The sequence below is a fragment of the Lepidochelys olivacea genome (genome assembly GCF_965140295.1).
Source record: "Lepidochelys olivacea isolate rLepOli2 genome assembly, chromosome: 5".
Lineage (NCBI taxonomy): Eukaryota > Metazoa > Chordata > Testudines > Cheloniidae > Lepidochelys > Lepidochelys olivacea.
This window is the reverse complement of record NC_140415.1, coordinates 69,541,017-69,565,792: the sequence shown is the minus strand read 5'-3', so window position 1 is coordinate 69,565,792 and position 24,776 is coordinate 69,541,017. Positions and strand designations below refer to the sequence as shown.

At 44.8% G+C, this 24,776-nt stretch overlaps 1 protein-coding gene across 4 annotated transcripts in view; it reads right to left on the bottom strand.

Annotated features, from left to right (window-relative positions):
- Positions 1–24,776, bottom strand: part of FER (FER tyrosine kinase) — a 424,757-nt gene that overhangs the window by 383,270 nt on the left and 16,711 nt on the right. For 2 of the 4 annotated variants that reach the window (XM_084629251.1, XM_084629254.1), the window contains exon 2: positions 5,119–5,244. The gene's annotated coding sequence lies outside the window, so the exon portion shown is untranslated. Of the gene's footprint in view, positions 1–4,303; positions 4,385–5,118; positions 5,245–19,790; positions 19,811–24,776 lie in introns of those variants that run through there. The other 2 variants (XM_084629253.1, XM_084629252.1) reach the window with 2 other exon arrangements.

Below are 24,776 nucleotides of genomic sequence, written 5' to 3'. Positions count from 1 at the left end.
GGAGAAGAAAGGACTGCAGGCTTGGCTGCCTGGAAGAGCAGGAGGGCCACGGACAGATCAGTCTGCTGGCAGGGACCGGGGGAGTGAGAGGCTCATGCAGGGTGGATTTGATTTAAAACATGATTTAAATCACAAGCCAGGAAGACTCAATTTAATCATGGATTTCTACATAAAAGTGCATTCTTGTTGGTTGTTACAACTTTAATACATATTCTTCACAACTCAGAGAAAGAGGAGACCCAAACTGGATCTCATCTACGGCCTGCTGCCATTATAGGTTTTCCCTTCTAGTGAGAGAATAGTATGGTAGATCTCAAATCAATGAAGGGTACACACTCAGAAAGACCTCAAGACTTTTGGAATATGCTGCTCAAACAGTTTCACTTTTGTTTCTACTGCCTGTCCCTCCCTCTCACATTTATCTCCAGACTTCTTCTCCTTGTCCAGATCTATTCTGGCACAAACAATCAATCTTCTATTCATTCAACTTTTTGAAACTTTGCACTTTTAGAGAGAGGTAAGGGATTGACTCTGTGTACACACATTTGCAGAGGGACAACAGAGTCTCTTATTTCTCACCTCTATATACTATTTATGTATGTATTTGCTGTTAACAAAAATGTTGTCTCTGGAGACACAAACCCACAGCTTGAGAACAGCAAAACTAAACATCTCTGATGGTATCTTCTAGATTGAGCACTGAGTTCCATTAGGTAGACAGAAAGATTAACCTAAATAATCTATACAGAAGCCCCTGGAATTCCATAAGATTAGGTCCCTAATCCATGAACTATTGGAACTCATTTACAAAACTTTTCTTAAACATTACATGAATATATTGTCTCATACTATAAAATTAGAATTTATATTCCCTATTCCACGATGAGATATCTTTGAGCTATAATGTAGCTTAATTAAAACTATCTTTAGATGGGTTTTTTCCTCAAAAAGCATTTTACCAAAAAAATCCAATTTCAATAAAAAAATCCAATTTTTTTTTAAATCATTGATTTTTATCCACCCTGGGCTCATGGCTGGCTGCTAGGAAGGAGCCAAGGACAGTCTGCTGGTGTGGAGCATTGAGCGAGCTCCTGGCTGTCTGCAGGAACTGAGCCTGGGGAGGATCACAGGAAGATAGCGTTTCCAGGGAGGAAGCTCTGGGAATGTGGCCCCATACCAGGGCTGGACTGGCTTAAAGACCATGCACATACCCAACCAGGATGGCTGACCCAATTACAGTCCCCTTGTTCTTAGGTTTGGGGTGGGAGAGGGAAAAAACAGAAAAGCCCAATCTACCTTCTCTATGCTATTCATTATTTATATACTTTTATCAACTCCCTTCTTATTCATCTCCTTTCTAAAATACACAATCCTGATCTTTTCAAGCTCTTTTCATACAAGAGTTTTTCCATGCCCTTGATCATGCTCATAGCTCTTTTCTAAACCCACTCCAGTTCTAAAATAACCTTTCTGAGATCAGCCAGCCAGTATTGCATGAAATATTCAAGATGGGGCCACTTCACTGATTTATAGAATAGTGTCAGTATTAATTATTCTCCAGTCCATTCCTTATGCATACTAAAATAGCTTGTTAGCTTTATGACTGCAGCTGTCAATTGAGATGTCCATGACAACATCCCAGTATTTACAGCAACACCACATACAAATGATAGCACTTTAGGCTTCAAGTTCAAGGCTTTGGTACTGATCCTCACAACCATCCACAGGAGCTATACAATTTACTTGAGGCAAAATCTACTGATCACTATACTTACCTACATGCCTCCAGCTTCCATCCAGGATACGTCACACGATCCATTGTATCTTAGGGCTTGGCTGTAGACAACCACATTTGCTCCAATCCCTCAGATAGAGACAAACACCTACAAGATCTGTATCAAGCATTCTTAAAACCACAATACCCACCTGGGAAATGAGGAAACAGACAGACAGAGCAAGACGGGTACCCAGAAGTCACCAACTACAGAACAGTTCCAACAAGGAAAATAACAGAACACCACTGGCCATCACGTACAGCCCCCAGCTAAAACCTCTTCAGCGCATCATCAACGATCTACAACCTATCCTGGAAAACGACCCCCCACTCTCACAGGCCTTGGGAAGCAAGCCAATCCTTGCTAACAGACAGCCCCCCAACCTGAAGCAAATACTCACCAGCAACTACACACCACACAACAGAAACACTAACCCAGGAACCAATCCCTATAACAAACCTTGTTACCTTTTCTGTCCCCATATCTACTTTAGAGACACCATCATAGGACCCAACCACACCAGCCACACCATCAGAGGCTCATTCACCGTACATCTACTAATGTGATATATGCCATCATGAGCCAGCAATGCCCCTCTGCCATATACATTGGCCAAACCAGACAGTCTCTACGTAAAAGGATAAATCGACACAAATCAAACATCAGGAATGCTAACATACAAAAGCCAGTAGGAGAATATTTCAATCTCCCTGGACACTCAATAGATTTAAAAATAGCCATTCTTCAACAAAAAAACTTCAAAAACAGACTTCAAAGAGAAACTGCAGAGCTACAATTCATTTGCAAACTTAACACCATCAATTTGGGCTTGAATAGGAAGTAGGTGTGGCTGGCTCACTACAAAAGAAATTTTCCCTCTCTTGGTATTGACACCTCCTAATCAATTACTGGAGTGGACCACATCCACCCAGAATCAATTGGCCTTCAACACTGGTTCTCCACTTGCAAGGTAACTCCCGTATCTTCATGTGCCAATATATATTTATGCCTGTATCTGTAATTTTCACTCCACACATTTGAAGAAGTGGGTTTTTTACCCACAAAGGCTTATGCCAAAATAAATCTGTTAGTCTTTAAGGTGCCACCGGACTCCTTGTTGTTTTTCCACTAAAACAATGTAACTGATGATCGAAAACGTGAAACTAGTAAGGAAGGGAGGGAGGGAGAGAGACTTTTCTCACTATCTGGCCCACAACTATGAACTTCACACCCACAACACTTTAGAATGATCATGAAACTGCTGGAATGTAGGACACACTCCTTTAACTCTGCTTTTCCACAATAATCACATTCAAAACGTTATCTGTATTATACAGAAAAAAATTCCAATTGTAAATAACAAACATTTGCCTAACTTTTGACTGTGCCCTTTTTTCCTTAGCTTTCCTATGTCACTTGTAATCTTAAAAGAGTAAGCTCCTCTGGGCAGGGACCATTTCACATTATATATTTGTGCAGCGCCTATCACAAAGGGACCATGATCCTGTTCAGGGCCCTCTAAGAGTTGCCAACTTTCTAGTCGCACAAAATCAAACACCCTAGCCCCGCCCCTTCCCTGAGACCCTGACCCCCCGCTCACTACACTCCCCCTCCCTTAGTGGCTCACTGTCCCCCACCCTCACTCACTTTCACTGGGCGGGGGTAGGAGTGTGGGAGGGTTTTGGGTGCTGGCTCTCGGAATGAGGAGTTTGGAGTGTAGGAGGCAGTCCAGGCTGTGGGGGTGGGGCTGAGGGATTAGGAGTGCGGGAGGGGGCTGCAGGTTGAGGCAGAGAGTTGGGGTGCAGGAAGGTGTACGGGCTCTGGGGTGGGACCAGAAATGAGGGGTTTGGAGTGTAGGAGAGGGTTCCAGTTGGGGGTGGGCTGGGGGGAGGGTTGTGGTAGGCTTACCTCAGGTTCCCAGTCAGCAGCACAGCAAGGTTAAGGTAGGCTCCCTGCCTGTCCTGGCTGCATGCACCCCAGAAGCAACCAGCAGGTCCAGCTCCTAAACAGTGAGGCCAGGAGGCTCCACACTCCGCTCTTGCCCGCAGGCACCGCCCCACCCAGTTCCCATTGGCCGGGAGTATGGAGCCGGTGCTCAGGACAGGGACAGAGGGCAGAGCTCCGTGCCCCGCCCGCCTTGGAGCCGGACCTGCTGGCCGCTTCCGGGGCGCAGCCGTGAACCAGCAAGGACAAGTAGGGACGAGCCTGCCTTAGTGCCTCAGCACCACCAACCGGACTTTTAATGGCCCACTCAGTAGTGCTGACCGGAGCCAGCAGGGTCCCTTTTCGACCAGTTGTTCCAGTCAAAAACCGAACACCTGGTCAGCCTAGGCCCTCTAGGAGCCACTGTAATACAAACATTCTAAAAACAAAATAAAACAAGAAATTCCTTCCACTTGGGAGATGGACAAAAAAGAATCCCATATGTTTCTTTTTAGAAAAGTACTACATTGTACCATTGTCATAAATATAAAGGGAAGGGTAAACCCCGTTAAAATCCCTCCTGGCCAGAGGAAAAATCCTCTTACCTGTAAAGGGTTAAGAAGCTAGGATAATATCGCTGGCACCTGACCAAAACGACCAATGAGGAGACAAGATACTTTCAAAAGCTGGGGGAGAGAAAAACAAAGAGTCTGTCTGTGTGATGCTTTTGCTGGGGACAGAATAGGAATGGAGTCTTAGAATTTAGTAAGTAATCTAGCTAGATGTGTGTTAGATTATGATTTCTTTAAATGGCTGAGAAATTAAGCTGTGCTGAATAGAATGGATATTCCTGTCTGTGTGTCTTTTTGTAACTTAAGGTTTTGCCTAGTGGGATTCTCTATGGTTTGAATCTAATTACCCCGTAAGGTACTTACCATCTTGAGTTTACAGAGCTGATTCTTTTTTACTTTTTCTTCTATTAAAATCCTTCTTTTCAGAAACTGAATGCTTTTTCATTGTTCTTAAGATCCAAGGGTTTGAGTCTGTGGTCACCTGTGCAAGCGGGGTGCAAGGATTGGGAGGATTTTGGGGGGAAAGACGTTTCCAAACAAAGCTTTCCTAATAAATAAACCCAGATAAACGTTTGGTGGTGCCAGTGGAAGTCCAAGGGCAAAGGGTAAAATAAATAGTTTGTACCTTGGGGAATTTTTAACTTAAGCTGGTAAAAGTAAGCTTAGGTGTTTTTTTCATGCAGGTCCCCACATCTGTACCCTAGAGTTCAGAGTGGGGAAAGAACCTTGACAACCATAAACTGGAATGGTGGAAAATTATGAGATGACAAATTTTACGATGACTAAGAGTAAAGTGACCCGCTGACTTTCAGCTCAGGCTTACTAGCAGAAGGTAAAAGTTCACATACCTTTTTAAGTTTTGATGTTCTACGAAGATATCCTTAATCCTCTGGTCCAGTGTTCAAATCTTCTAACTGTTCCTTTTTTCCACCTCTCTTTTTTTTTTAAAATGTTCTTTAAATTCCCAAGGAACTCTGTGTAAAAACAGACATTTATTTTTTCATCTATTTTACTGCCCTCTTTAGTCCTTTAGAATAATTTAAACTTCAACCAGATCCTTTACATTTTCAGATTGTTTCAGGTCTTCAACTGATAAAGGGCTTGGAGGAAATAGAAGGAGCAAAGATTTTTGTAATGACCAGGACCCATATTCTGCCACCGGTTTCTATACAGAACTCCAAATGAAGAAAACAGTTTTGCTTTTATATTTATATATATAATGTCACAGAATGGTTAAAATAGCTAGACTGTCTGAATTTACTGGAAGTAGAGAAGCTTATTTACATTTTTGGGGGGCATTTACATTCATTAATTTACAATAGAAGTGTGCAAAGAGCAACTCCTTACCCCATCCTCAACAATATACACAGGATGTATATATATATATACACACACACTTCCATGCTGCTCTGGCTTTACAGTAACTCATACACTGTAACACAAACACTGAAGGCTAAATTTCCTTCTCAAGATTGGAGTTTCCCTCCATAACCTCCTCTCTCCTAATGCCCTCTGCTAAGAGACAGCATTCCACCTCCTTCATTTCCTGATAAGCCAATTCACCAACATGAATCTCCAGAAATTACCCTGAACAGAGTTTTAGCATTCAGCAGAAGAGCCCTGCATTCCTACATAGGGTCTTAGAATTTGCCACTCTACTAAAGACAGACCACTTATTTAGCATACACACACCACAGTAATTGACAAAAAATTATGTATATAGATTTGTATAATTTTGAGTGTGTTTACAAACTGCATGGGACAGACATATTCAAACGGCGTGTGTCAAATATATATTACATACTTTCACAATTATACCAAAACAAAGATAAATCTAGACTAGGATTTTCAAAGGAGCCTAAGGTTCTTATGTACCCAGCTCCCAAGTCTCCTTGGCAATCCCAGCCTAAGTGCATTTCCTATTGCTAGTTCTAGTTTAGCCATTAATTACCATCATCCAATATTTGCATTACAGAAGCACCAAAGATCAGGGACCCACAGTGCTGCTGCCTCATGCTGCTGTGCAATGGTATAAAGAGCAGAGCCGCCCCTCCTCTACTCAGTTCCTTCTTACTGGATAGACTCCAATATAGAGGGGAAGGAGGGTCAATGTGTAGCACATGTCCATTCCACTGCAGGGGTCTCACAAGCAGTTTGATCGGAGTCTATCTGAATAACGATTGAAGGACTAGATGTCCAAAACTGGCATCACCTCTAGACTGTTGGGAGATGGCATATGTACTGAATATCAAACTGTGGTTCCACGAATGTCCAGAATAGTCACATGGGCTAGAAAGGCTGTAGAGGCTGCCTGCAATCTGATTGACCATGCTAGCATCCTATTCAGTGTAGTTATATTAGGCATGCCATAGCACAAATGTATACAGGAGGAAATCCACAATAAGATTCTTTGAAAAGAAACGGGAAAGGCCCTTAATTTTGTCTGCAATTGCTAAGAACAACTGCAAAGAGGGTCTAAATAGTTTAGTCCTGTCCAAGTAAAATGTTAACACCTTCCTAACATCTAATATGTGGAGTCTCTCCTCACCCTTGGAGTCTCTCTTCATCCTTGTGAGCACGAGGCTTAGGGAAGAAAGTCATCGCTCTGGCAGCATAATCCACAACACCTAATGTGGCCTAAAATTAGGTCCTGACCACCACCTTTCCCACAGCCACCACAGTCCAAAACTTGTTTCCCCTCTTCTGGCAACTTGTCCGTGCACTTTAAAACAGGGGTTCTCAAGCTGGGGGTCGCAAATTATTGCATGGGGGAGGTCACGAGCTGTCAGCCTCCACCCCAAACCCCACTTTGCCTCCAGCATTTATAATGGTGTTAAATATATAAAAAGGTGTTTTTAATTTATAAGCGGTGGGTGTTGCACTCAGGGCACATCTACACTGGCAAAGTTACAGCGCAGGCAGTTACAGCGCCACTCAGAGAATGCCGAAGGAAAACCGCTGTTGTGTGTTCACACTGACAGCTGCTTGCGCAATAGCATGTTCACACTTGCAGCGCTATTTGGAACGGTGCACTATGGGTTGCTATCCCACAGAGCACCTCTTTCTCTTCTGCTCCAAAGACTTGTGGGAAGGCGGAAGGCACTGCAGGGCATCCTGGGTCCTGTCCCAATGCCTGTGATGCATTGTTTCGCATCCCAGCAACCCCTGCGCTTCCATCCACATTTGGCACCATCTTTCAACTGTTCGTTTACTGTGAGCCCTGCCCTGCCCCTTTCTGGCTGCAGGAATGGATCCCAAGCTGTTGACAAGAACGCTGTTTGCACTGACCAGCACATCACGAGTCGCAGTGGAGTTATTCCTTAAACAAAGGCAAGAGGAGTGCGACACGGATCTCACCACACGTAGTAGCTATGACAGGAGATTTCTTGTGGCATTCACAGAGGTGCAGACCACAGTGGAATGCCACTTTTGGGCTTGGGAAACAATCACTGAGTGGTGGGATCACATCATGACACATGTCTGGGATGACGAGCAGTGGCTGCAGAACTTGCGCATGAGGAAAGCCATATTCATGGGACCATGTGATGAGCTCGCACCAGCCCTGCGGCACAAGGACACAAGAATGAGAGCTGTGAAGAAGCGCTGGAGAAGCGCATGGCGATTGCACCGTGGAAGCTGGCTACTCCAGACTGCTCCTTATCAGTTGCTAACGAGTTCGGAGTGGGAAAATTGACCGTTGGAGTCGTGTTGAGGCAAGTGTGCAGGACCGTTAATCACATCCTGCTCTGAAACACCGTGACTCTGAGCAACATGCATGAGATTGTGGATGGCTTTGCACAAATGGGCTTCCCTAACTGTGGAGGGGCGATAGATGGCGCACACATTCTAATTCTGGCACCAGACCACCTAGCCAGAGAGTACATTCATTACAAGGGGTATTTCTCAATGGTTCTCCAGGTGTTTGTGGATCACCGTGGGCATTTCACAGACATTAACACAAGCTGGTCCAGAAAGGTGCATGATGCACGGATCTTTCAGGAACACTGGCCTGTTCAAGAAGCTGCAAGCAGGGACTTTCTTCCCAGACCAGAAGATCACCATGGGGGAAGTCAAAATGCTCACTGTGATCCTGAGATACCCTGCCTACCCCTTAATGCCGTGGCTCATGAAGCCAAACACAGGGCAACTTGACAGCAGCAAGGAGCGGTTCAACAATAGGCTGAGCAAGTGCAGAATGACTGTGGAGTGTGCATTCAGATGTTTAAAAGTCTGCAGGCGATGCCTGTATGGGAAGATAGACATGGCCGATGACAATACTCCTATGCTTATAGCTGCTGTGTGCTCCATAATATTTGTGAAGGGAAGGGTGAAAGGTTCACTCATGGCTGGACCACAGACGCTCAGCGCCTGGAGGCTGAGTTTGAACAGCCGGAGACTAGGGCTATTAGCGGGGCTCAGCGTGGGGCCATAAGGATCAGGGATGCTTTGAGGCAGCAATTTGAAGCTGAAAGCTACTAATATTTGTTGCTATGCTCAGGATTTCAGTGCTTGTAATGCTAGGAGGTGATTGGTGCACAAGATGTAAGAAGGGGCCTTAACATAGCTGTATGTTTGACCTTGTGCTTGACCATGCATTAGGGCTGCACTAGGGATGCTGTGTTGGCGAGTATATGAGTGTCTGTTGTGGGGACAGTTTGTCCGTGTGCTTGATTGGTTGTTTGAAAAGTGTGAATTGGGAGTGCTTTGTTCCAGGTGAGCCTTGAATGGGCCTGACTGTTATAAAAAGCAAGGCAGCTGCGAACCAGCTGAGCAGCAAACAGCAGAGAGGCTAACAGAGGGAGTTTGCCCGGGATCTTTTTGAGGGCTGTCATAAATATAAAGGGAAGGGTAAACCCCTTTGAAATCCCTCCTGGCCAGGGGAAAGCTCCTCTCACCTGTAAAGGGTTAAGAAGCTAAAGGTAACCTCGCTGGCACCTGACCAAAATGACCAATGAGGAGACAAGATACTTTCAAAAGCTGGGAGGAGGGAGAGAAACAAAGGGTCTGTGTCTGTCTGTAGTCGTCTTGGCCAGGGACAGAACAGGAATGGAGTCTTAGAACTTTTAGTAAGTAATCTAGCTAGGTATGTGTTAGATTATGATTTCTTTAAATGGCTGAGAAAAGAATTGTGCTGAATAGAATAACTATTTCTGTCTGTGTATCTTTTTTGTAACTTAAGGTTTTGCCTAGAGGGGTTCTCTATGTTTTTGAATCTAATTACCCTGTAAGATATCTACCATCCTGATTTTACAGGGGGGATTTCTTTATTTCTATTTACTTCTATTTTTTATTAAAAGTCTTCTTGTAAAACACTGAATGCTTTTTCATTGTTCTCAGATCCAAGGGTTTGGGTCTGTGGTCACCTATGCAAATTGGTGAGGCTTTTTATCCAACATTTCCCAGGAAAGGGGGGGTGCAAGTGTTGGGAGGATTGTTCATTGTTCTTAAGATCCAAGGGTCTGGGTCTGTAGTCACCTAGGCAAATTGGTGAGGCTTTTTACCAAACCTTGTCCAGGAAGTGGGGTGCAAGGTTTTGGGAAGTATTTTGGGGGGAAGGACGCGTCCAAACAGCTCTTCCCCAGTAACCAGTATTAGTTTGGTGGTGGTAGCGGCCAGTCCAAGGATAACGGGGGTAATATTTTGTACCTTGGGGAAGTTTTGACCTAAGCTGGTAAAGATAAGCTTAGGAGGGTTTTCATGCAGGTCCCCACATCTGTACCCTAGAGTTCAGAGTGGGGGAGGAACCGTGACAAGGGCTGCATTAGGGAGGCTGTGTTGGTGAGTATCTGAGTGTCTGTTGTGGGGACAGATTGACAGTTTGACCATGTGCTTGATTGCTTGTTTGAATACAGTCAAACACGTGGCTCTGAGAAGAAGGATAAAGGAGTTGCAAGAAAAGGAGTACTTGTGACACCTTAGAGACTAACCAATTTATCATGAAAGCTTATGCTCAAATAAATTGGTTAGTCTCTAAGATGCCACAAGTACTCCTTTTCTTTTTGCGAATACAGACTAACATGGCTGTTACTCTGAAAGGAGTTTGAGGCGCAAGTGGTGTTTTTGTCCATCCTCCCCGTGCAAGGAAAAGGCCTGGGTAGAGACTGTCGAATCGTGGAAGTCAACGAATGGCTATGAAGGTGGTGCCGGAGAGAAAGCTTTGGATTCTTTGACCATGGGATGGTGTTCCAAGAAGGAGGAGTGCTAGGCAGAGACAGGCTCCACCTAACGAAGAGAGGGAAGAGCATGTTCGCAAGCAGGCTGGCTAACCTAGTGAGGAGGCCTTTAAACTAGGTTCACTGGGGGATTGAGACCAAAGCTCTGAAGTAAGTGGGGAAGTGGGATACCAGGAGGAAGCACGAGCAGGAGAACGCAAAAGGGGAAGGCTCCTGCCTCATACTAAGACAGCAGGACAAACAGCAAATTATCTCAAGTGCCTATACACAAATGCAAGAAGCCTGGGAAACAAGCAGGGAGAACTAGAGGTCCTGGCAAAGTCAAGGAATTATGATGTGACTGGAATAACAGAGACTTGGCGGGATAACTCACATGACTGGAGTACTGTCATGGATGGATATAAACTGTTCAGGAAGGACAGGCAGGGCAGAAAAGGTGGGGGAGTTGCACTGTATGTAAGAGAGCCGTATGACTGCTCTGAGCTCAAGTATGAAACTGCAGAAAAACCTGAGTGTCTCCGGATTAAGTATAGAAGCGCGAGCAACAAGGGTGATGTCTTCGGAGTCTGCTATAGACCACCGGATCAGGGGATGAGGCGGACGAGGCTTTCTTCCGGCAACTCACGGAAGTTACTAGATTGCAGGCTCTGGTTCTTATGGGAGACTTCAATCACCCTGATATCTGCTGGGAGAGCAAAACAGCAGTGCACAGACAATCCAGGAAGTTTTTGGAAAGGGTAGGGGACAATTTCCTGGTGCAAGTGCTGGAGGAACCAACTAGGGGCAGAGCTCTTCTTGACCTGCTGCTCACAAACCGGGAAGAATTAGTAGGGGAAGCAAAAGTGGATGGGAACCTGGAGGCAGTGACCATGAGATGGTCGAGTTCAAGATCCTGACACAGGGAAGGAAGGAGAGCAGCGGAATACGGACCCTGGACTTCAGAAAAGCAGAGTTTGACTCTGTCAGGGAACTGATGGGCAGGATCCCCTGGGAGAATAACATGAGGGTGAAAGGAGTTCAGGAGTGCTGGCTGTATTTTAAAGAATCCTTATTGAGGTTACAGGGACAAAGCATTCCGATGTGTAGAAAGAATAGTAAATATGGCAGGCAACCAGCTTGGCTTAACAGTGAAATCCTTGCTGATCTTAAATACAAAAAAGCAGCTTACAAAAAGTGGAAGATTGGACAAATGACAAGGGAAGAGTATAAAAATATTGCTTGGGCATGCAGGAGTGAAATCAGGAAGGCCAAATCACACCTGGAGTTGCAGCTATCAAGAGATATTAAGAGTAACAAGAACAGTTTCTTCAGGTATGTTAGCAACAAGAAGAAAGTCAAGGAAAGTGTGGGCCCCTTATTGAATGAGGGAGGCAACCTAGTGACAGAGGATGTGGAAAAAGCTAATGTACTCAATGCTTTCTTTGCCTCTGTCTTCACGAACAAGGTCAGCTCCCAGACTGCTGCACTGGGCAGCACAGCATGGGGAGGAGGTAACCAGCCCTCTGTGGAGAAAGAAGTGGTTCGGGACTATTTAGAAAAGCTGGACGAGCATAAGTCCATGGGGCCGCATGCGCTGCATCCGAGACTGCTAAAGGAGTTGGCGGATGTGATTGCAGAGCCATTGGCCTTTATCTTTGAAAACTCATGGTGATCGGGGGAGGTTCCGGACGACTGGAAAAAGGCTAATGTAGTGCCCATCTTTAAAAAAGGGAAGGAGGAGGATCCTGGGAACTACAGGCCAGTCAGCCTCACCTCAGTCCCTGGAAAAATCACAGAGCAGGTCCTCAAGGAATCAATTCTGAAGCACTTAGAGGAGAGGAAAATGATCAGGAACAGTCAGCATGGATCCACCAACAGCAAGTCATGCCTGACTAATCTAATTGCCTTCTATGACGAGATAACTGACTCTGTGGATGAAGGAAAAGCAGTGGACGTGTTGTTCCTTGCCTTTAGCAAAGCTTTTGACACTGTCTCCCACATATTATTGCCAGCAAGTTAAATAAGTATGGGCTGGATGAATACACTATGAAGGTGGATAGAAAGCTGGCTAGATTGTCGGGCTCAACAGGTAGCGATCAATGGCTCCATGTCTAGTTGGCAGCCAGTATCAAGTGGAGTGCCCCAACGGTCGGTCTTCGGGCCGGTTTTGTTCAATATCTTCATAAATGATCTGGAGAATGGCATGGACTGCAACCTCAGCAAGTTTGCAGGTGACGCTAAACTGGGAGGAGAGGTAGATACGCTGGAGGGTAGGGATAGGATACAGAGGGACCTAGACAAATTAGAGGATTGGGCCAAAAGAAACCTATGAGGTTCAACAAGGACAAGTGCAGAGTCCTGCACTTAGGACGGAAGAATCCAATGCACCACTACAGACTAGGGACCGAATGGCTAGGCAGCAGTTCTGCAGAAAAGGACCTAGGGGTTACAGTGGACGAGAAGCTGGATATGAGTAAACAGTGTGCCCTTGTTGCTAAGACGACCAATGGCATTTTGGGATGTATAAGTAGGGGCATTGCCAGCAGATCGAGGGACGTGATTGTTCCCCTCTATTCGACATTGGTGAGGCCTCATCTGGAGGAGTGTGCCCAGTTTTGGGCCCCACACTAAAAGAAGGATGCGGAAAAATTGGGAAACGTCCAGCGGAGGGCAACAAAAATGATTAGGGGACTGGAACACATGACTTATGAGGAGAGGCTGAGGGAACTGGGATTGTTTCGTCTACGGAAGAGAAGAATGAGGGGGGATTTGATAACTGCTTTCAACTACCTGAAAGGGGGTTCCAAAGAGGATGGATCTAGACTGTTCTCAGTAGTAGCAGATGACAGAACAAGGAGTAATGATCTCAAGTTGCCGTGGGGGAGGTTTAGGTTGGATATTAGAAAAAACTTTTCCACTAGGGGGGTGGTGAAACACTGGAATGCATTACCTAGGGAGGTGGTGGAATCTCCTTCCTTAGAAGTTTTTAAGGTCAGGCTTGACAAAGCCCTGGCTGGGATGATTTCGTTTGGGATTGGTCCTGCTTTGGGCAGGGGGTTGGACTAGATGACCTCCTGAGGTCCCTTCCAAACCTGATATTCTATGATTCTATGTAAGTTGCTTTCCAATGCTCTTTTTGCTTTACGTAATAGAATAAAGATTGCCTTCAAACACACACACACTCTTTTTTATTGAAAGACAACAACCAGAGGAGAGAGTCAAACAAAAAAATTCATCAGGAGAGGAGGAGGATGGCGGGGGGGGAATAGAGAGTCTCAAGAGGAGGAAGGGTCCCAGGACAGCTACAGATTTGTGTATGTCAAGGGGTCATCCCCAACCTTCTCCTTTGAAATACGATGCAGTGGGTGCTGTACTTCAGCAGGGCCAAAGTGCAGATGGATGGGTGAGTGCAGTGGGTATTGGGAGTCCACATTGCTGGACTTTGAAGAGGGAGAAGTGGAATGCTGAGGATAGTGTGTGGAGCCAGGAGGTTGATAAGAGTGCATTGGCGGGGTGTGGGAGGCACATGGGAAAGAGTTTTGCGAAAGCGGCTGCTTCATAACCTCATGCATAAAGTCCTCCTTAGTTTGTCTTGGACACTTTCTAATTCTTCGTAACTATTCTGCCACCAATAAAGAGGGAGGCGATGCTCCCCAGGTCATCTCTGTGAAGTTTAAATGCAACATTTTACAGATGCAGTATTATTTGCAACACAACCCTGTTTCAGTGCTTTAAAACACAGCCAGCACTCACACACCTGACGCTAACTGGCTGACTCTGGGCATGCACACATAAGCCACAAGACCCCCAAAATGGTAAGTAGCCGCAGTGGCAGGGTAAATCACTGCTCCCACTGTGTGGGGTAGGGGGGCTGATAATGATTTCTGTCCCCACACTTTCCACAGGAGGTGATCATTTTGGAAGGTATCTCGCTGCTGAGGGTGAGCAGGGAATCAAGGGAGGGTTTTCTCTAAGCCTGCGGCTTCCACCTTGGCCCCTATGCAGCTACAGTCCCCGCCCCCCGTGACAGGGCCGTGGGAAAGTTACCGTTCATGGGGCAAGAAACAAAGCAGCTCTGCCGAGGAACCTGCAGGAGCAGATCGCCAAGTATCTCAACAAGAATTTCCTGGAGATGTCTGAGGGAGATTCCTGTGAAGTGAGAGAGTATCAACAGCCTGTTCCGCCGCTCAAACTAGGCATGAGTTGGGAGCGAAGCCTGCTTTCTGCAACCCTCCTGCCACCACCAACTCACTTCAACAATTCACAAAATCAGATCTTCTTACCAAGGGCCTCCTCTCCTGTTTGTGCTTTGCCTAGATCCACCTGCTATGACTGGCTAGGCTCCTCCAGGGTAGAAAAGAGCTCCTGACTGCATGCATCTCTGGCCTCCAAGTCATCCTCTGCCTCTGGTTCACCCTCCCCCTCTTCATCCAAGATTGCCTCCTCCTGGCTCAGTCCACTCTCGACTGGCAATGAAGCCAACGAAGTATCCACAGGGGACTTCGCAGTGGAGGTGGGGTCACCACTAAGTATCACGTCCAGCTCTTTGTAAAACCGGCAGCTCTTGGGCGCAACACCAGAGCGGCGGTATGCCTCCCATGCCTTGTGGTAGGCGTTCCCCAGCTCCTTCACTTTGACCCTGCACTGCAATGTGTCCCAGTCATGGCCCTTTTCTATTATCCATCTAGAAATCTGTCCATAGGTGGTATAATTCCGACTGCTGGAGAGCAGCTGTGACTGCACTGTCTCCTCTCCCCAAATACCGATGAGGTCCAGCAGCTCGGCATTTCTCAAGCGGGCGATCACTGAGTGCACGGAGCAAGCATGGCCACCTGGAAAGATGCGCTGAAACCACTGCACGCATCACTGAGCCAACAGGAAGGGGACTTTCAAATTTGCAAAGGAATGTATGGGGTGGGGCTGACTGTTGGTCACCTGAGGGCAGGGCAGTAGAGTTCAAACTGTTGACCAGAGAGGTGAGAACAGGCATTGTGGGACACTTGCTGTAGGCCAATCACCGCGCTGTAATCACCACGGTGTCTACAATGGCACCGCAGTGCTGTACCCACAGCGCAGAAAGCTCCACACCTCTCGTTGAGGTGTTTTTTTTTACAGCGCTGCAACTGCACAGTTTCTGCGCACTAAGTGGCTTGGCCGTGTGTACACCTCAGGAGTTACTGCGCTCAAAGCTGCTTTACTGCGCACAAACCTGCCAGCGTAGACAAACCCTCAGAAGTTTGCTATGTGAAAGGGGTCACCAATACAAAAGTTTGAGAACCACTGCTTTAAAACATTGTCCCAGAAGGAGAAATCATAACGTCGCAGCAAAGCCTGCTGATTAGTCATCTGGGGGTGTACTTCAGCACTTGAATAAAGTTTCCTTCCAAAAAGATCAGGCTTTCATCCTTTTATTTTAAAGCAGATGCTTGCTGATACTCTTATTGACAGCTGAAACCACCTGTCAAGGTTCCTTCCCCACTCTGAACTCTAGGGTACAGATGTGGGGTCCTGCATGAAAGACCCCCTAAGCTTATTCTTACCAGCTTAGGTTAAAAAATTCCCCAAGGTACAAACTTTGCCTTGTCCTTGAACCCTATGCTGCCACCACCAAGCATGTTAAACAAAGAACAGGGCAAGAGCCCACTTGGAGACATCTTCCCCCCAAAATATCCCCCCAAGCACTGCACCCCCTTTCCTGGGGAAGGCTTGATAAAAATCCTCACCCATTTGCATAGGTGAACACAGACCCAAACCCTTGGATCTTAAGAACAATGAAAAAGAAATCAGGTTCTTAAGAAAAGGATTTTAATTAAAGAAAAGGTAAAAGTATCACCTCTGTAAAATCAGGATGGTAAATACCTTACAGGGTAATCAGGTTCAAACATAGAGAATCCCCCTAGGCAAAACCTTAAGCTTCAAAAAGATACAAAAACAGGAATATACATCCCATTCAGCACAACTTATTTTATCAGCCACTTAAACAAAAGGAAATCTAATGCATTTCTAGCTAGATTACCTGCTAACAAGTTCTAATACTCCATTCCTGTTCTGGTCCCAGCAAAAGCATCACACAGACAGACAGACCCTTTGTCCCCCCACCACCACCTCCAGCTTTGAAATTATCTTGTTTCCTCATTGGTCAGGTGCCAGCGAGGTTATCTTAGCTTCTTAACCCTTTAAAGGTACCAAGATTTTATAGTTCTATATACAGAAAGGTGGTTACCCTTCCCTTTATATTTATGACACCACCTAAGACCCCAGGGGAGAAGGCATGAAATGTTCAAACCCCTGCAAAGGAACATAATACCCACTCATTTCTTTCAGCTGTAGGTGACAGGAAAAATGCAGTTTGACACAGCATTTTAGTGGGCTCCAGAATAATTTCACTTATTGAAAGTGCAGCTTGAGAAGTTCCCACTGATCCCAAGTTATCACCTAATCTGTGAGTCCTCTCTTGAACCCCTTCCACCTGAATATCTAAGGCGAAAGCCACCCTCTTTAGAAGGTCCTGGTGGCTCTATCATCAGACAGTGGAGGTACAGAACCCTTTGACACAACAGTCTCATCTGGTAATGAGGAAGAAGCCAAGGCAGTCTGAGATGGAATTCCCTCCAATTCTTCCAAGGGGGAATTTACAGAAACAGATAGCTCCTGTTTGGCACTGAGCCCGGTACTGGGAGCAACTTCTTGCAGGTCTTGACAACACCTACTGGAGGATGTAGAGAGAGGAGATGGCAAAGATGATCTAGAAGCAGGAGGAAACTCCCAAGGGTTCCAATATAACCATTGATATGGCCCCAAAACCATTTTCTTTCTAACATAAGAACAGCCATACTGGGTCAGACCAAAGGTCCATCAAGCCCAGTATCCTGTCCTCTGACAGTGGCCAATGGCAGGTGCCCTGGAGGGAATGAACAGACAGCTTATCATCCAGTGATCCATGCCCTGTTACCCAATCCCAGCTTCTGGCAAACAGAGGCTAGGGACAACATTCCTGCCCATCCTGGTTAACAGCCATTGATGGACCTATCTTCCTAACCAAGAGTGTCTACCAGCTGGTCATCATGGAGCTTCCACTGGATATCAGGGTGGAAACTCTTCAGAGGAAAGTGGTGGCTTACATGGCATGACCATGACATATATGAACCCACTTATAAATTAGATAATGAACCAGAATCATCCAACCAGGGAAGTGCAGCTTCTGTTGGTGTCTGGAATCCAGGGAAGATGGCATCAGTGAAATCATTGACTGTTTACCTATCAACAGCAGCATACAATGGAGGCACCACAGTAACTGCTGGTGCCCGCTGAACCATAGATTTTCTCCAGTAGCCAGAGAATCCTCATGAGTACCAAGCAAGAAGACTCCTGTATTGCCAGTGAAGTCAGCACCAAGAGGCTCAGCAGACCATGTGTTGCAGCATATGCTTCAGGTGTTGTCAGCATCGGTACAGACTCCTGCTGCTGCTGAGGCAACAAAGACAGCACCACAGAGCTAGGTGGTGCTGCCCTAGAGGTTGATCTCAATGGCACAGCATCAGACTCAATGACCTTGTCTGAGGACCTGCATGCACCAGGGCATAACTCAGCCTTACGTGCACTCTACCCTTTTTCTCCACATGCTTACTGGATTTCGGTGCTGTGGACCTCGATCTCTTAGACACGGAATCTTTTGATGTTGTCTTCTGACAACAGACGTGCTCCGTACACACTGATGGTGGACACATGGCTGCCTCCCTTAGAAGGTCTTTTAATCTGAGCTCCTGGTCTCTTCTAGTTCTGGGCTTAAAGTTCCTGCAGGTTTGGCACCTCTCTGTGACGTGAGCTTCACCTCAGCACATCAAGCACCTGAAATACAGGTCACTAACTGGTATCGGAATCTTGCAAGCACCACAGGGCTGGAAGCCTGGGAAAGGAGGAATGTCCTAGCACCGGACTCTGGTACCCAAACAGCAGGAATCACAGAGTACAAAAAATACGGCAGAAAAAGGAAACTTCATTTATCCTATTACTAAAACTATCATCAAGTACAACTATATACACAATACTAACAATAAGAGAAAACTTGCAATAGCAAGGAACAACTCCCCAAGAACCACCATGGACAGTAAGAAAGAACTGAAGAGGTCTGGGAACGGCTCTACTCTTTTTACCATTGAACAACAGCATGAGGCAGCACAGTACGCATACACATCCCCAGCAAGTATCTCTGAGGGAAAAATCTCCCACTGAACATGCACACACCTGAAGTGGAATGGACTCGTGGTATCATTCAAAGAAGATTACCTTCTTAGCAGCAGCATTTTAATGGACTTAAGGGAAAGAAGGTTGCAGGTAGCAAAACCAGAGAACAGGAATACATGGAATCATAGGGTTAGAAGGAACCGCAAGGGTCATCTAGTCTAACCCTCTGCCAAGATGCAAGAAAAAAAAATTAAGAATTGTGAGGCACATAGATACTGTGGTAATGGAGCCCATGTAAGTACTTAGAATAGCTAATTAGAGGAGGTTGCAGGAGTTAAAATACAAGATAAGGTCCTAGACCACAGCTTAAGTGGAGTGGGAAGTGAGGCTGGTTCTTACAAATATTATGTATGAAAAAGAGACAAGACTTGGACATAGCCTGGTGCATAGGTGTAGATGCAAGCTAAACTGATGTGCTATATTTAGACGGATATGAAAGTGTCCACTTAAAGTTTTACCAGTTTAACATTATACTTTTAGTTAAATTGGTTGAAGTTTATTGTTTAGACAGCTGGTGCGAATGGGAGGAGAAAGTGTTGTACATTGTGCCAGAGAGAGGGTGAAGACTGTTTTACAGTTCTGTGCAGATTCTTTTTAGAAAACTAATAGTAGAGATGCACCTCATTTGAAAATCGTTAGGACACAAAGGGCTATAGGACAGGAGCTGAGATCTAAATAGACAATAATCCTTTCAGGTAACACTGTTACACTACAGCAACTAAACACCATTTTATTGTGGAAAAAGTGTGGAACTCCCATTTCTAACTGACAAAAATAGAAAACACTCTAGAAATGATACTTATTTTACAGGCATAATGGAGTACTAGCAGCTGTACAACACATAAGGAAAAGAATATATAGGCAAAGGTTGTGAGCATTACAAAAGTCACCACCACTGGAACGGGCATCTACTCTGGATGCAGACGCCCTTGCTAGAAGCCCCAACTGCAACTGAGACCCCACTGTGGCAGGCACGGTACAGACACACACAGAGTAGGAGACAGTCTGTGCACCCAAGAGTTTACAAACGCAAGTTTGTTTCCAGCTCCCACATCACAAATATATTTCATATATTTCAAAAAAAACCACCAAACCACGATTAGACGAGAAAAAAAGTTACTTACCTGTACAGTAACTGTTGTTCTTTGAGATGTGTTAAAGGATGGGGCCACCCTGATCCCCTTTCAGTTCCTTCACACAGGAATCTTGATGCCATTAGACTCTGAAACAGCAGGGAAGTAGGGTGGTTCATGGAATATATACTAGCACAACACATCCAAAGAACAGTTACTGTACAGGTAAGTAACCTGTTCTCTCTCCTTCCAGCAATTGCACACATATATATTCCACTTCAGGTGATTTCCAAGCAGTACTCCTTAGGTGGCAGGAAATTCAGAGTTTATTTGGTTGGACAAGGAACGAAATACAGATTCCCCAAAGTCTGAATCAGCTCTGGAAGCTACTCCGAGGGCATAATGTCTAGCAAAAGCACTTCAAATGTCCACGTTTTGGATGTTATTCAAAAAGGCCACAGACACCTTGAGCTCTGATGGAATGAGCAATTTTCTCTCAAGAGGTGATACATTAGTCAGACTGTAACAAGACTTGATACAGATCAAAATTATATGTGTATAAACTGCTTGGTCTCTCATTCTTTCTGCATATACAATATAAAAAATTGACAGAGAAATCATTTGCTTCAGATGGATTTTAGTTAAAAATGGAGTGTGGGGTCTCAAAAAACTCTCTTTGTGAAAGACTGCATAAGAAGTCTGAGTTTAAGCCAGAAGTGACCACAAGATCTAATCTGACCTCCTAAATATCACAGGCCACCACCATCACCCACCCACAAACTAAACCCAACAACTGAAATTAGACTAATGCATTACAGCCCACAGGAAACTAAATGATTATCTGCCACAGGCAGAGAATAGGAGGGCCCGAGGTGCATCAGTGCTCGAGGCCCGCATAATGGCAGGGAAATTATTAACATATCTGACATAGATCCAGATAATCCTGGCAAATGACCCATATACATATGCTCCAAAGGCAGGCAAAAAAACTCAAAGTCTCGGGGAAAATTCCTTCCCAACCCCACATACAGCGATGAGTTAGACCATGAGCATGTGAGCAAGAACCAGCCAGCCAAGCACCTGAGAGAAAGAACGCTTGGCGCGACCTCCGAGGTTGACCCTCCCCACCCACTATCCTATCTCCAGCTGTGGCCATCCCTGACGCTCCAGAGAAAGCACGAAAAAACCCCTCCCAGAATGCAGGAGTGAGAGGAGGGGATTCCTTCCTGATGCTGCCAGTGAAGCATGAGCTTTAGGGACATAAACCGGAAGTGAGCCCCATAGCATCACAAACAACCCTATCATCCAATCACACTCAGACTGGTCCACCTGTCTCTTACAACTAATTAAGTTGTTTGCCCCCACAATTCCTATTGGGAGGCTGTTCCAGAAGAACATCCCTCTGATGGTTAGAAACTGTCATCTAATTTCCAGCCTGAATCTGTCATGGTCACCATAAGAGCTTGTAGCTCTCCTGCTCTCTTCTCTGATGTTATTGCTACCATCTTAGCAGACAGTGAAATAGAAGAAAGATCAACCATTCAAATGGGTGACTCATGAATCTTGTCAAAACTAGGTTTGGTACTAGTAGGAAGGGATGACTTCACAAATAGGGAAGTTAATCCTCATTAAACCCCTTAAATATCTCCCAACCATGAGATATAAGAAAAAATCAATAATCTTTTAACAGGATTAGGCTCATTTCAAGGGCTATTAAGCATAATGATGGGGGAAAAATGGAAACAAAATACATTTTCCATTCTTCTCCTTAATATCTTCACTAATAGGAAACAAGCAAATAGCAACAAACATAAGGAAAATGAGACTCAGGAGCAAAATTAAAAATAAATCTGAACCTTTATTTTACCACTGACAGTGGCACCCTCACCCCAATTAGGCATCTGAAGATGTCTAATGGTTCAGTTTATATGTAGTGAGTGAGGGGAGTGATCATAAGAAAGATCCTTTTGCAAATATCTTTCACTTAAGGAGATGTGCTCTCTGTTCAGGAAATAGCAATGTTGTGAAAAAAGCCTCATTATCCTCAAGATACCATTTTACCTAATGCTTCACAATCCTCTAAGATACATCTCATCCACTCTGACACACGTTTTCCATAACTTTCTCTTTCCTTTTCAAATGGAAGGAAACGCAATGGTCTTCTAGCTTTGTCATGTTTCAAGTGCTCTTTTATGCAGGTGTCTTGGACTTACACACAACAAGAAATTCACTTTTGAGACTTGTCAATGGAAGTTTCTAACTTTGGGAATAAACTCTGATGCTGTTTTAAAGACCATTTTATCATCATGAAACACACTGTGAGGCTCTTCCACAGCAGGGCCATAAGTTCTGAAAATCATCTAGCAGATATCATTGTGATGAAGAAACAGGTTTCAATAGACTGAAAATAAGAATATTACCAGAAGCTTCTTCTAGAAGCTTTTGTTTTTGGGAGGGTTTTTTGTCTCTTTGTTTTGTCTAAGATCAGTGGTAGAGTGTGTTCCAGTAACTGGCATATGGTTGGGATAGAGAGTCCATTTTTGAAGAGACAAGCATTTGAATCACTTCCTCCAAGCACACAACCTGGGCTACAATTTTCCTCTCAACTGCCAAGCAATTAGATTTAGAGAACTGACATTAGGTTGTAATACTTGATCCTAAGACACAAAGTTTGGTCTCTTTAGGAGAGAAACAACAGATCCTACTCCCTGAAAAAACGTAGCTATGGTTTGGTGTTTTGCCAGTTTGTAAAAAGATCTGCTAATAGCAAGTCCAGAAGATTTAGCAACACCTCACTATGAAGAAAACATTCTTTTTTGACATGGACATGGTGACCAACAAGATATTCCATATGTATTCTCTGCCCCAACATGTCCATTGTGTTTATTCTTATTTTTCCCAGATAGGCTCGGGTATTCCCCACCATTAGTTTGAGCCTCCTGGAGCACGAGAGGAAATGATTGTACTGGGAACCTGCACTCCACAAGCAAGGTTCAAGGTGGTGCACGTTCAGGTGCATAACATCAACTGCTGTACACTTTTGGTATGCCCATTTCAAAGATGGTATTACAATGCATGAAACCCAGGAGAAGCTGAAAAAAGTATAATCATGACAATCCTATTTTTGGATAGCTGGCCAATCCTTGTTTGAATTTTGTCACACCTTTCAACTCTCAGCAAAGTTCCTGTCAATGAGATATTATTTCTACTTCCAGGTGAGAGTTACATGATGGGCATAGTGAACACTATACAAGTTCAAAATTTATACTTAGATTTTTGAGCTCTTTTTATATTACTTCTCAGCTTCCTAGAATAATGATGCTCAGATAAGAATGAAGGCGCAAATATATATGTTGTCATGGTTACCAGGCAAGCTGCACAGTTGTCCCTTCTTGGGCTATCGCCAAGTGCATCAACCAAGTGTCAGGCCTCAGACCTTTAGCTCTCCTTGGGAGGAATTCTGCAAATTCATCCCCTCTTACTGCAGGACCTGAGTTCAGCCCCCCGAATATCAACTCTGGCTACCTCAGCAGGGCTAACAGCATTTGGACCTGTTTTTTCTCCAAGCCAAGATATAAAAAAACAAAACCAGAGTCGTACACAATTTCCTTACCTGAGCTTAAACCTATTTATAGCTCTGGTGGGTCTGTCTTATTCCTCATTTCTGACTTAGGAGAAAGAGCCTGAACTGCTTGCAGCCTTATCAGTTTGTCTCTGACTGAGGGCTTGTCTTCACTACCAGGGTAAATAAACCTAAATTGCCCTAATCCAGCTACGTTAATCATGTAGTTGGCATCATCATACCTTAGGTCGACTTACCCTGCTGTGTACGCTGCATTGCACCGACGGGAGACGCTCTCCGATCGACTTACCTTACTCTTCTGAGGGAGCTGGAGTACCGGAGTCGATCAGAGAATGCTCTGCCATTGATTTAGCGGGTCTTCACTAGATCCACTAAATCGACACCCACTGCATCGATTGCAGCAGTGTCCGTCTCCCCAGTTGCAAAAACAACCCGAGTCTTCTGAGCTTGCCAGTTACTTCACTGACACACCCAAGGCCACCTCTCCCAGTTCACTCAAAACCCCCTCCTTTTCTAGGTTCTTTTAGATTTTAGAACTCCTTTGATCCCAAGCTTAGGCTTGGAAAGAGTAAAGCCTCCTAATCTGGATGGATCCAGAATTTCTCCCTCCCCCCACAAACGGATGGCCCAGCTATCATTACCTTTGGAGCGGAGTACCTGAGGCTGACTAACCTGAAGAGTTACTGACTTTAAATGGGTCATTGGTTTCCTTTTCCTTCTCGGTTCTGTAACCCTTTATAGCCTCCTCTGACTTTATGTATTCAAACAACTGAACAGAGAAACAGTCATACATATTTATAAAAAATACAGGCATTTTTCCAGTTGGCAACATAGGTGTCCTACACTACCACCATGGGGCAGGAGTGAGGAAAGGAAGACAGTGACGTTTCAAATAGGCAAGCTTCAGTTGTTAATGGTCTTGATAGGGTTATGTACATAAAACTCAGCCTAATCTACTGAAATTACAAGATCTCCAGAGCACATTACAGCACGAATTGAGGCTGTCTCCATCCTGAAGTTTGTCATTTTTGTGAACACACTTGGATTGTTTCAGATCTAAAACTGCTCAGCCTCTACTTCTTTTATTCAATGGAAGAAAATGAAACAGAATACTTAACACAGGAGAAGGAAGTGGAAGATGTGGCCTCATAAACCAAACTGGATGATCAGGGTGAGATTTTGAGAAGAGAAGCTGCACAAGTATCTGATAAGTGTTTTCTTCTGTAGCTTTGGTTCCAGTATTTATTGCACTTATAAAGTTGCACCTCTCTGGGTACACAACTGTTGTAGCTAGAACAAAAGGACAGTTACAATGTCAACTGAGGTTTGAACTCTCTTTTGCCTGCCCTATAAGGAAGTGTTAAACAGCATTAATGGATTTGTTGGACTTGTACACTGCTACCTTCACCAACACAGTTGTATTCCTGTGAACTTGGAGGAACAAAAGATCTGCA